The 11,724-nt window shown below is 40.7% G+C and overlaps 1 long non-coding RNA gene across 1 annotated transcript; it reads left to right on the top strand.

Annotated features, from left to right (window-relative positions):
• Window positions 1-702: 702 nt before the first annotated feature.
• LOC125157107 (uncharacterized) lies at window positions 703-3,693 on the top strand. Its single transcript, XR_007148858.1, has 3 exons — window positions 703-780; window positions 2,221-2,333; window positions 3,297-3,693. It is a non-coding gene; the product is annotated as an uncharacterized LOC125157107 (long non-coding RNA).
• Window positions 3,694-11,724: the final 8,031 nt, after the last annotated feature.

Below are 11,724 nucleotides of genomic sequence, written 5' to 3'. Positions count from 1 at the left end.
GCCATAGTTGGATTCTCCTGTGATTACCCTAAACTGACTACTACTATGTTCAGTGGCTGAAAAAACTGAAAATGTGACTTTTACATAGGAGAGCATCTCTGTCACAGAAATGTCCAGCTATGGGGGTGAATGACTCTGAACTGCCCACTCTCTCAATGAGCGCTCCTCCTCCAAGGCCTAGCCAAGGATTAGAACAGACACAACTGAGCATTGCTTCCAAACCATTGTTTGGTTATCACAGTGTACTTAGGCTTTATGGCTGGCTATATAAAGCCCAGAGAGCCTAATTACAGCTCCTTCAGCTTGGATCTCCCAGTTCCGGACGTTGAAAGCCAACTGGACAATAAGTATCTGCTTACTATAGAGGCACCAATTATCTTGGAGGGGTGAATAAACTTGGAAGGAAGGAAAGTGAAATCTTTAGCACGAACATAGTAGGAGAGGCGGAAGAGGCAGGCAGGCTATTCCTCGCGGAATCAGAGAAGGCCTGGACGGGGTCTGGCGAGGCAGCTTGGGTATAACGTCACCAAGACAGTGTTGCAGAGCCGAGGTTCAGAGTAGAGAGGAGACAGTGGGGGACAGCCACTTTGCTGAAAGAAGAAAGTGGGGGGAAGGGCGAAGAGGCGGGCCTGGGATCTCCCAGCCAATCAGAAAGGTCTGGGGCGGGATCGGCTCCGTGATTTATAATTTCAGGGTTCCGCGCAGGAACATTAACCTCGTCTTGAGTGCGGAGAGGCGTTGGTCTAGCTGTAGGTCTTTCACCGGTTTTCAAGCCTTTAGGTGAGGACGTGTGGCCCCCCCGGAGCCAGAAGACTATGGGGACAGGAGGGTGCAGCAGCTGCGTGGCGGGAGGTGTCGGTCTTTCGGTAACTGGAGGGGCCAGGTTGGAGCTGGCGGTTTGTAACTTAGCCTCCTGGCGAGTCCGCGCCTTTGTCTTCTGTGGCGCCGCCTTATGCACGTTGCCAAGTCCTCCCCAGGTGGGTCCTTGGAAGGCCCGAGGGGGCGACCGCTATGGCTGCAAGGCCACGGGAGGGGAGAGGGGCGGGTCCGCTGTGGCTGCAGGCCAAGCCCGAGAGGAGGAGGAGTTTGGGGGCTCCCTGGAATGGGCCATCTGGTGCTGGCCCTTCGCGCTCTCCCCTCCTGTGGCCAAAAGGTAGGCTGCGCGCCTGACAAGGATGATAGTTATTTTAAAATGTAAGAAAACTTTTCCTGACAAAATGCCCCACGCGCCCAGCCCTTTATGATTTGTTAGCCCCTGTTTTCCTACCTCTGGAGATTGGCGTCTGACCACTCGTCAAAGGAGGGTTTTAGGGTAACGTCGACGGAAGGGAGGCATATTCAGGACTTCTTGCTGCTTGGGGGCCTCTCCATTCTACTCTGGGCACTAGAAGTGCCTTGACCCCACCAGGGTGGGGCCAGGTACATGCTTGAGAGCTCTGTTTTCAGGTCGCTGGGGTCTCCTGTTATCTCTTCCCGTACGAAACCAGAATGGTCACAGGGCATCTCATCTCCTAACCTCTCCCTTTGCAGAGAAAACATGGTGAAAGAAAAATCAATTCTATTTGTTTACCCCATTCTGCTGAAGGCCTTGGTATGATCCTAATCAGCTGTGCCTTCTTACAGCATTTACAAACCTGTGCCATAAGGAGTTATTATGAGACATGTAATTAGTTATGACTGGATTAAATCCCCTCCCTCTCTTGTTGTGACTCCTTTATCTCTGGGCAGATAAAATGGAAAGAAACTAGTACAATTTATGCCAACCCTTTTTGTGTGCTTATTCCTACTCCCCAAGAAAAATGCCCCCCAAAATTAATTGAATGCAAAGTGAAGTTGCTCAAATTACTGCTATATCCAGTCACAAAATCATTAGCTGGTTAAACACAGTCCTTATTTTTCTTTTAACTCTATATGGAGGTGCTTCTGTCACGTCCATTTGACCCCAGCTGTAATCGAAAAGAATTAGACATTTTGACTCTGGATTGTAGAGCATCTTGGTTTCTATTGCATCCTGATTTAATGGCTTTTACTACCTAACACAAATGGGGCAGTGATGTGTAATTTAGAGTATTCTAATAAAAACATGGCTTTTCTAAGATGTGTGCTGTTGTCTTGAAAATCAGCCGGTAAAATACACATTGATATTAAATATGAGAATTTTTGGCTCTGATTCCTTAGTATGACAATAGCTCTGTGTATTTTAATGTAATTTTTTTTTAGTTTTTCTTTTAGTCAAGATGAGTAATAAGCCAGACTTGTCTGAAGTGGAGAAGTTTGGTCAAAACTGAAGAAAACTAACACTAAAGAAAAAAATACTCTCCCTTCAAAGGAAAGTAAGTCATGGATGGGGCTGGGGGTTTCTAATGGAGAAAAACAATGGTGAACATTGATAGGCTCAGTAAATAAACTCTTCTAGTAAATTTTGCCACTAAGAAATAATTATAGTACCACTGTATTTAATGCAACAGTTAAAAATACCAAATAGTTGTCTTCTTACTTGAATTATACAAATGGTTCTCACATGATAGACCCAAGAAGTAATGGGGGAATAAAAAACGAATTTCTTGTTGAAAATTATTAAAAATATCTTTACAACCAATCTTGGAATGTTAGACTTAGTACTAGAAAAATCTTTGTTTTGTCTACTTAATGGTTATTAGGTATTTTCTGCATCTAGCCATTTTGGCCTGTGATTTCATTCCTAGAAAACCACACAAACTGCAGTGTTGGCTTTCTCTGCCTGATGACAAAATAAGGCAGAGAACAAGTTTAGATCTTGGGTGCACTCAAGGCTCCCAGACTCAAGGGATCAGGTTTGCCCTTGGGAGTTTTAGCCTGATAGAGAAACTCCAAACATATTCACAAAATTGAGGGACATTTTTTGCCATGTCAGTGTTACTTGAGTTTCACAGTTAGTCGTAATTGTCTAAAGGGTATAACTTCCTAATTACATAGTGATAGTTAAACCTGAGGAAAATGCTTCACTTCTTCAGTCTCAGAATAATCTATGGAAAAAATGGCAACAGCATAAATCTCCCTCTCAAATGAAAAAAAAACCAGTTGATGTAAATTCTAATGAATGTTCAGGTGGTTAACATTCATGCATGCACAACACACACACTCACATACACATATACACACACACTTGAATGGGGATTTGTAGTTAGTGCCTTGGCCTTCTAAATTTAAAGCAGATATGGCAGCCTTCAGTAACTTGGCAAAGAACTCTTGGAAGAAAACTGAACTTCTAGAAATATACCTTCTTAATGATTTTTTGTGTTTGTTTTTTCCCCTAGCTATCCAACAAGAGAAAGAGTGTGTTCAAACATCATAAAATGTGGATCTCCTCCCAACAGAAAATTTCAACATTGCTTTAGTGTCTTAGTTTGGGGCTTGTTTTTTGTAAACTTATGTGTTTGTAGCTATTTTAGGCATCTTCTGATGTCTTCCCATCCATATCCCATAGCCAAGAGGTCAGGGGAAGCCAGTGTTCCCTTTTTTTAAACTTTCCATTGGTACATACATTCCAGTTGGCAGATGCTGTTAATAATCTTACCATTGATGACATTTCTGTGTGTAGTCCTTGCACCCCCAAAGGTTAAACCACTTTTAACTTTCTATAGTGGCTGTATTTGTTGTTCCATAATATTCATGAAGTGGCATACATTTGCACCTTCTCAGTTTATTTTCATTTCTAATGTAGCGATAAAATAATAAATATAATCATTGTGTTGAGACTCCGGTGGTCCATTCTTGGTGGTCTTCTACGTAATGAAAGTACAACAAAGGTACTCTTTACAGCCAAACAAAATAGTTTAAGAAAAGCCACTTTGGGAGATTGGTCAGAGGGATAAGGCTCTCCTTTGTCCGGGTCCAGTGGATTCTGAGTTGGGAATGCTATATGCTTTTCCAAGAGTTAGAATCATGATTCTCCCATGAGAACCTTGGGAGAGGAGGTAATGTGGACTAGCCTTCTTATGTAGGAAGTGAGACAATGACAACACAGGGTCTGAAGTGAACTTCTAAAGTGAATAGGGCTGAGATGTTTAAACTGGGCTCTCTTGCTTTCTGGAATGTGCTTTCAGCTTGATAGGAGACACTCAAGGCTGGGGTTGGATGGGGGAAAGGGGAAGGAGGCACGTTCTAGGACACATTGTTCTAAGCACATCACATCTATTGAACATAAACTCAGATGTCTAATACCTGCTAATGATCTGCAGCACTGAATCTCTGGTTTCATTCTTGTACAGAACAGAATTCATTGTTTATGAACCAATTACTTTTGGTGTTCATGGTGAGCACAAGGAATACATATAAATGAGAGTATTCCATTCCCTGCTCTTAAATAATACTTTTATCAACTTTTGATTTGTAAAAATCAATCCTTATCATCCCATCAATTACAATTGTTAGCATTTGGGTGTATAATCATCCAGGCTGTGGTCTACTAATACACATGTCATTTCCTACAAAAAATATTATGCTGTTTATATGTATTTGAAACCTCGTGTTACCACCCCCTTTCTAATGGCTTACATATTTAAATAACCACAGGAAGTGGAAACTGTTTTCTTTGCCAGACCATAAACTTCCATAAGCAAAAGAGTAGGTGGGACAACTCTGATCAGGTGTCAGTGAAGTAATGCAATCACAGTGCTTAGTGTAGCCACAGGATTTGAGACTTGGAAGTAACCATTTTGGTCACCAACACCTTACCTCTTGCCTGAAGCAACTGTCCAACAGAGTTACTCAGCCCCTTGCAGTGACCTGCTGCTTATACTGTGTCCAAATCTGCCTTCCTGTAACTTGTATCCAATAGTCCTAGGACTTCAGACTGGAAACTCACACAGCATAGTTAATCCCTGCTCCAGTATTTGAAGTCCACTGTTGTGTGCCTCCTCCCTTACCTCTAAGTGTTTTCTTGATGGCAATTCTCATATCCTTTGGACATAAGTTATATACCAGGAAGCCCATCCAGTGGAATTAGTTACATCTGGAACCCAGCCAGTAAGCCCACCCAAATGTGGAGGCCAGCCAATGTCAGCCCCCTGGCCTCAGAGCATGGGACAAGAGACCGTGAGAACAAGGTTCTCTCACCTATGAATGCTGTTGTTTATAACCCTTCCAAGGACCTTCCCTTGTGTAATTTGTAAGCAGCACCCAGACACATAGGATAGAGAGAGACTGAAGAAAAAGGAAGGCCACTCCAGGTTAGTAGGTTAAATTTTAATATGCAAAGGGAACTTACATATGCGGCTTGTTTGGGGTGTCAGTAAGACAAAGAGATCCCTACACTTACCTGCAAAATCTCAAAAGTTTATAAAGAAGCCCTAACTGGGTTCAGTCACATACATAATGTGGGTGTTCTCAACACCATATCACTATCTCAAGACTATGTCCATGGAGTAGCCTCTGAGAGTGGGAAAAGCAGCATGAGCCCACATTCTAAGGACAGAAGGAGGTGGGGAGCCTCCAAATGCCTGGATCCAGTATATGGGTTAATTGGTGGTCACATATTTTTGATGGCATTCTCCAACTGATGTTACCAGCTGACTTACCAATACCCCAAACTGAGCTGACTGGTGAAGGTCTTTCTCTGACAAAGTGAATCTGTAAAGTCTGGAAGAGGAGATAGCTTACCCAGTTGTGCTGATACCAATGCAAGGAATTAAGAATCACAGAGAATTATGTATACATACTACCACAAAGGGAAACTAATAACACTTGAATAACTGACCCTAAAGAAACAACTACGAACTGTCTGACAGTTCAGAATAATCCTTTTAAAAAGTTTAGTGACCTACAAGAACACATAGACAAAATGAAATAAGAAAAACAATGCATTAACACAATGAGGAGTTCAACAAAAAATACCCCCCCAAAAGCCAACAGAATTTCTAAAGCTAAAGAATACAATGACTGAAGAATTCAGTAGAAAACTTCAACAGCACACTTGATCAAGCAGAAAAAAAGAATCCGTGAGCTAGAAGATGTCATTTGAAATCCAGTCAGAGAAGCATAAAGAAAAAAGAATGAAAAAAAAAATGAAGATGCCTATGGGCCTTATGAAACACTATCAAAGGGAACAATGCATGCATCATGGGATTCTCAAAAGAAGAAAATAAAATGAAAACACAGAAAGTCTATGTAAAGCAATAATGGCTCAAAACTTCCCAAACTTGGGAATAGAAATGAATGTTCAGATTCATGAGGCCCAAAAGACCCCAAATAGGTTGAACCTGTACAGGGTTACACCAAGACACATTATAATTCACTCATCAAAGTAAAAGACAAAGAGAGAATCTTATTAAAAGCAAGAGAAAAGGGATTCATCATGTATGTGTCAGCCCTATGTGTGTGCAGATTTCTCAACAGAAGGTTTGTAGGCCAGGAGAGAGTGGGATGATATATTCAAAATATTCAAAGAAACAGCTGTCAGCCAAGAATACTATACCTCATAAAGCTGTCCTTCATAAATGAAGAAGACATAAAGATTTTCCCAAACAAAAGCCAAGAAAGTTTATAACCACTACATCTGCCTTACAAGAAATGTTGAAGTATGTTTTTCAAGCTGGAATAAAAGGATATGAATTAACATCATAAAACATATGAATAGGTAAAACTCACTGGTAATAGTAAATATATATTCAAAGGTAGATTCTCTAATATTGTGAGGGTGATTTGCAATTCACTTACAACTATAGTTTACAAGTTAAAAAACAGGGGTGCCTGGGTGGCTTAGTTGGTTGAGCATGCAACTCTTGATTTCAACTCAGGTCATGATCCAGGGTCATGGGATTGAGCCTCACGTCAGGCTTTGCACTGAGCATGGAGATCACTTAAGATCCTCCTTCTCTCTCCTTCTGTCCCTCTCACCCACTGACACTTTCTCTAAAATTAAAAAAAAATTAAAAACAAATGTATTAAAAGTAACCACAACTACAATAATTTGTATCAGATATATAGTACATAAAGGCATACATTGTAGCATCAATAACCTAAAATGTGAGGAGGGAAGAAGTAAAAGTATAAAGTTTCTGTTGGCCATCAAATTTAAGTTGTTACCAGCTTAAAGTAGGGTGTTATGAATATCAGATATTTTATGAAAACCTCATGGTAACTACAAAGGAAAAAAACATGCAATAGGTACATAAAAGATTATGATAAAGGTGTCAAAGCATAATGTTGCACAGAGTCATCAAATCACAAATAATAAAGAGAGGACGTAATAAAGAAAGGATCTATAAAACAGTTGGGAAACAACAAAATCTTAGTAAGTTCTTACCTATAATTAATTACTTTAAATGTGAATGGATTAAGCTCTTTAATTAAAAGACATAGTATGGCTGAATGGATAAAAAACAACAAGATTTAATGATATGCTGGCCCATAAGAGATTCACTTTAGCTTTAAGGACACACATAGACTGCAACTTAAGGAATGGAAAAATACATTTCAAGGAAATGGTAACCAAAAGAAAGCAAGAGTAGCTATACATATATAAGACAAAATAGATTTAAGCTAAAAATGATCAAAAGAGAAAAGGAAGGTCATTATATAGTGATAAAGGGGTCAATTCATCAAGAAGATATAGCAATTGGGGTGCCTGGAAGGCTAAGTTGGTTAAGCATCTGACTCTTGATCTCAGCTCAGGTGATGTTCTCATGGTTCATGGGATCAGAGCCCCACTTCAGGTTCTTTGCTGCAGCACAGAGCTTGGGATTCTCTCTCTCTCTCTCTCTCTCACTCTCTCTCAAAATAAATAAATAAATAAGCCTTTAAAAAAATAAGATGTAGCAATTATAAACATTTATGAACCTAACATTGGGCACCTAAATATATAAAGCAAATATTAACAGAAATAACAGGAGAAATAGACATCAATACAATAATAGAAATTTTGATGCCCCACTTTCAACAATGGACAGAAAGTCAAGAAGGAAACTGCAAATATAAACAGCACTATGGACCAAATGGACCTAAGAGACATATGCAGAACATTCCATCCAACAACGGCAGAACATACATTCTTCTCAAGTGCACATGGAACATTTTCTAAGTTATACTATATGTTAGGTCACAAACAAAGTCTCAGCAAATTCAGGAAGAAAGAAGTTATATCAGGTAACTTTTGCAACCACAGTGTTAAGAAAGTAGAAATCTATAACAGGAGTAAACCTGTAAAATTCACAAATACATGAAAATTAACCATCACATTACTGAACAACCAAGGGATGAAAAAAAATGAAATAAAAACTATTTTAAGACAAACGAAAATGGAAACACAACATACCAAAGCTTACAGGATGCAGAAGAAACAGTTCTAAGAGGAAAGATTATAATGATAAATGCATACATTAAGAAAAAAGAAAAATCTCAAATGAACAACCTAACTTTACACCTCAAGGAACTAAAAAAAGAAGAAGAAACTAAGCCTAAGGTTAGCAGAAGGAAGGAAATAATAAAAATTAGGCAGAAATAGAGAATAAGAAAACAACAAAAAGATTAATAAAACAGAGGGTCAGGGGAAGATGGTGGTGTAGGAGGACGCTGGGCTCACCGTGTCCTACTGATCACTTAGATTCCACCCACATCTGCCTAAATAACCCGGAAAACCTCCAGAAGACTAGCAGAACAGATTCTCCATCCAGAGCCAAGCGTAGACAAGAGGCCCACGGAAGAGGGTAGGAAGGGCGGAGAGGCAGTGTGCGCTACACAGACTGGCGGGAGGGAGCCGGGGTGGTGGAGGGGCAGCCCACCCAGCAAGGCAGAGCCCCTGAGTCTGGCTTGCAAAGGTGGAGGGGCCGGAAAGACTGTGTTCTGACAGCCAGGGGAACTTAACATCTGGAATATTATAAGTCAACTGCTCTGCTCAGACAGTGGGAGGGCTAGAGGACAACAGAAGGGAGAGCTGTTGAACCCCAGAGGACAGAGCTGAGCTTGGTGGGGAACAAAGGTGCTGGGAAGCAACATCTCCCTTGCCCATCCCCCAGCCAAAATCCCAAAGGGTACCAGTTCCTGTCAAGGAAATTGCTTGCACCCCACAAACACCCAACGCTGTGCTTCTGTGGATCCATCCCTCTGAAGGGTCTTCCTCCCTCCCGGTGCCCCAGGGCCCCTCCTGCAGTGGACCACTGAAGGCAAAGCGAGCTGAGTCTGCCCCTCTTGCCCCTGTGCACCTTGTGGATCCACCCCGGCTAATAGCCAGATCCCATCGAAGCAGCACCAAAACCCTGGGAGTGTGCAAGCAGCCCATACAGGGGCCACACCAATCCACAGTTACTCCTGCCCCTGGGAGACAGGAAGATAAGGTACACACCAGTCTGACTGTGGCCCCAGCGGTGGGCTGGGGGAAGACATCAGGTCTGACTGTGGCCCCACCCACCAACACAAATTACTCCAGACAGCACAGAGGAAGAGCCCTGCAGTTCTGTGCCACTCCAGGGACTATCAAAAATGACAAAATGGAAGGATTCTCCTCAAAAGAAACTCCAGGAAGTAGCCACAGCTACTGAACTGATCAAAAACGATTTAAACAATATAACAGAAAATGAATTTAAAATACTAGTCATAAAATTAATCCCTGGGCTTGAAAAAAGTACAGAGGACAGCAGAGAATCTATTGCTACAGAGATCAAGGGACTAAGAAACAGTCAGGAGGAGCTAAAATGCTATAAATGAGCTAGAAAATAAAATGGAAGCGACCACAGCTCGGGTTGAAGAGGCAGAAGAGAGAATAGGTCAAGTAGAAGAGAAAATTATGGAAAAAGAGGAAGCTGAGACAAAGAGAGATTAAAAAATCCAGGAGTATGAGGGGAGAATTAGAGAACTAAGTGATGCAATGAAACATAATAACATAGACATAATTGGGAATCCATAGGAGTAAGAGAGAGGGAAAGGTGCTGAAGGCTTACTTGAAGAAATCATAGCTGAGAACTTCCCTGATCTGGGGAAGGAAAAAGGCACTGAAATCCAAGAGGCACAGAGAACTCCCTTCAGACATAACTTGAATCGATCTTCTGCACAATATATCATAATGAAATTGGCAAAATACAAGGATAAAGAGAAAATTCTGAAAGCAGCTAGGGAGACACATGTTCTAACATATAAAGGGAGATTGATAAGACTTGTGACGGATCTATCTACTGAAACTTCACAGGCCAGAAAGGAATGGCAGGAAATCTTCAATGTGATGAACAGAAAAATTATGCAGCCGAGAATCCTTTATCCAGCAAGTCTCTCATTCAGAATAGAAGGAGAGATAAAGGTCTTCCCAAACAAACAAAAACTGAAGGAATTCATCACCACTAGACCAGCCCTACAAGAGATCCTAAGGGGGATCCTGTGGGAGAAATGCTGCAAGGATCACAAAGTACCAGAGACATCACTACAAGCATGAAACCTACAGACATCACAATGACTCTAAACCCACACCTTTTTATAATAACACTGAATGCAAATGGACTAAATGCTCCAACCAAAAGACATAGGGTATCAGAATGGATAAAAAAACAAGACCCATCTATTTGCTGTCTACAAGAGACTCATTTTAGACCTGAGGACACCTTCAGATTGAAAGTGATGGGATAGAGAATTATTTATCATGCTCCTGGAAGTCAAAAGAAAGCTGGAGTAGCCATACTTATATCAGACAAACTAGACTTTAAATAAAGGCTGTAACAAGAGATGAAGAAGGGCATTGTATAATAATTACAGGGTCTATCCATCAGGAAGAGCTAACAATTATAAATGTCTATGTGCTGAATATGGGAGCCCCAAAATATATAAAACAATTACTCACAAGCATAAGCAACCTTATTGATAAGAATGTGGTAATTGCAGGGGACTTTAAAACTCCACTAACAACAATGGGTAGAACATCTAGACACAGGATCAATAAAGAAACTAGGGTCTTGAATGATACATTGGACCAGATGGACGTGACAGATATATTTAGAACTCTGCATCCCAAAGCAACTTCATATATTTTCTTCTCGAGTGCACATGGAACATTCTCCAAGATAGATCACATACTGGGTCACAAAACAGCCTTTCATAAGTATACAAGAATTGAGATCATACCATGCATACTTTCAGACCACAATGCTATGAAGCTTGAAATCAACCACAGGAAAAAGTTTGGAAAACCTCCACAGAAATAGAGGTTAAAGAAAACCCTACTAAAGAATGAATGGGTCAACCAGGCAATTAGAGAAGAAACTAAAAAAATATATTAAACAAATGACAATGAAAAGACAACAATCCAAACGCTTTGGGATGCAGCAAAGGCAGTCCTGAGAGGAAAATACATTGCAATCCAGGCCTATCGCAAGAAACAAGAAGAATCCCAAATACAAAATCTAACAGCACACCTAAAGGAAATAGAGGCAGAACAGCAAAGACACCCCAAACCCAGCAGAAGAAGAGAAATAATAAAGATCAGAACAGAAATAAACAATATAGAATTTGAAAAAATAGTAGAGCATATCAATGAAACCAAGAGTTGGTTTTTTGAAAAAATAAACAAAATTGATAAGCCTCTAGCTAGGCTTCTCAAAAAGAAAAGGGAGAGGACCCAAATAGATAAAATCATGAATGAAAATGGAATTATTACAACCAATCCCTCAGAAATAAAAGCAAATATCAGGGAATACTATGAAATATTATATGCCAACAAACTGGACAACCTGGAAGAAATGGACAAATTCTTAAACACCCACACAT

Source organism: Prionailurus viverrinus, chromosome X (assembly GCF_022837055.1).
Source record: "Prionailurus viverrinus isolate Anna chromosome X, UM_Priviv_1.0, whole genome shotgun sequence".
Taxonomy (NCBI): Eukaryota; Metazoa; Chordata; class Mammalia; order Carnivora; family Felidae; genus Prionailurus; species Prionailurus viverrinus.
This window is presented reverse-complemented; position numbering and strand designations above follow the sequence as displayed.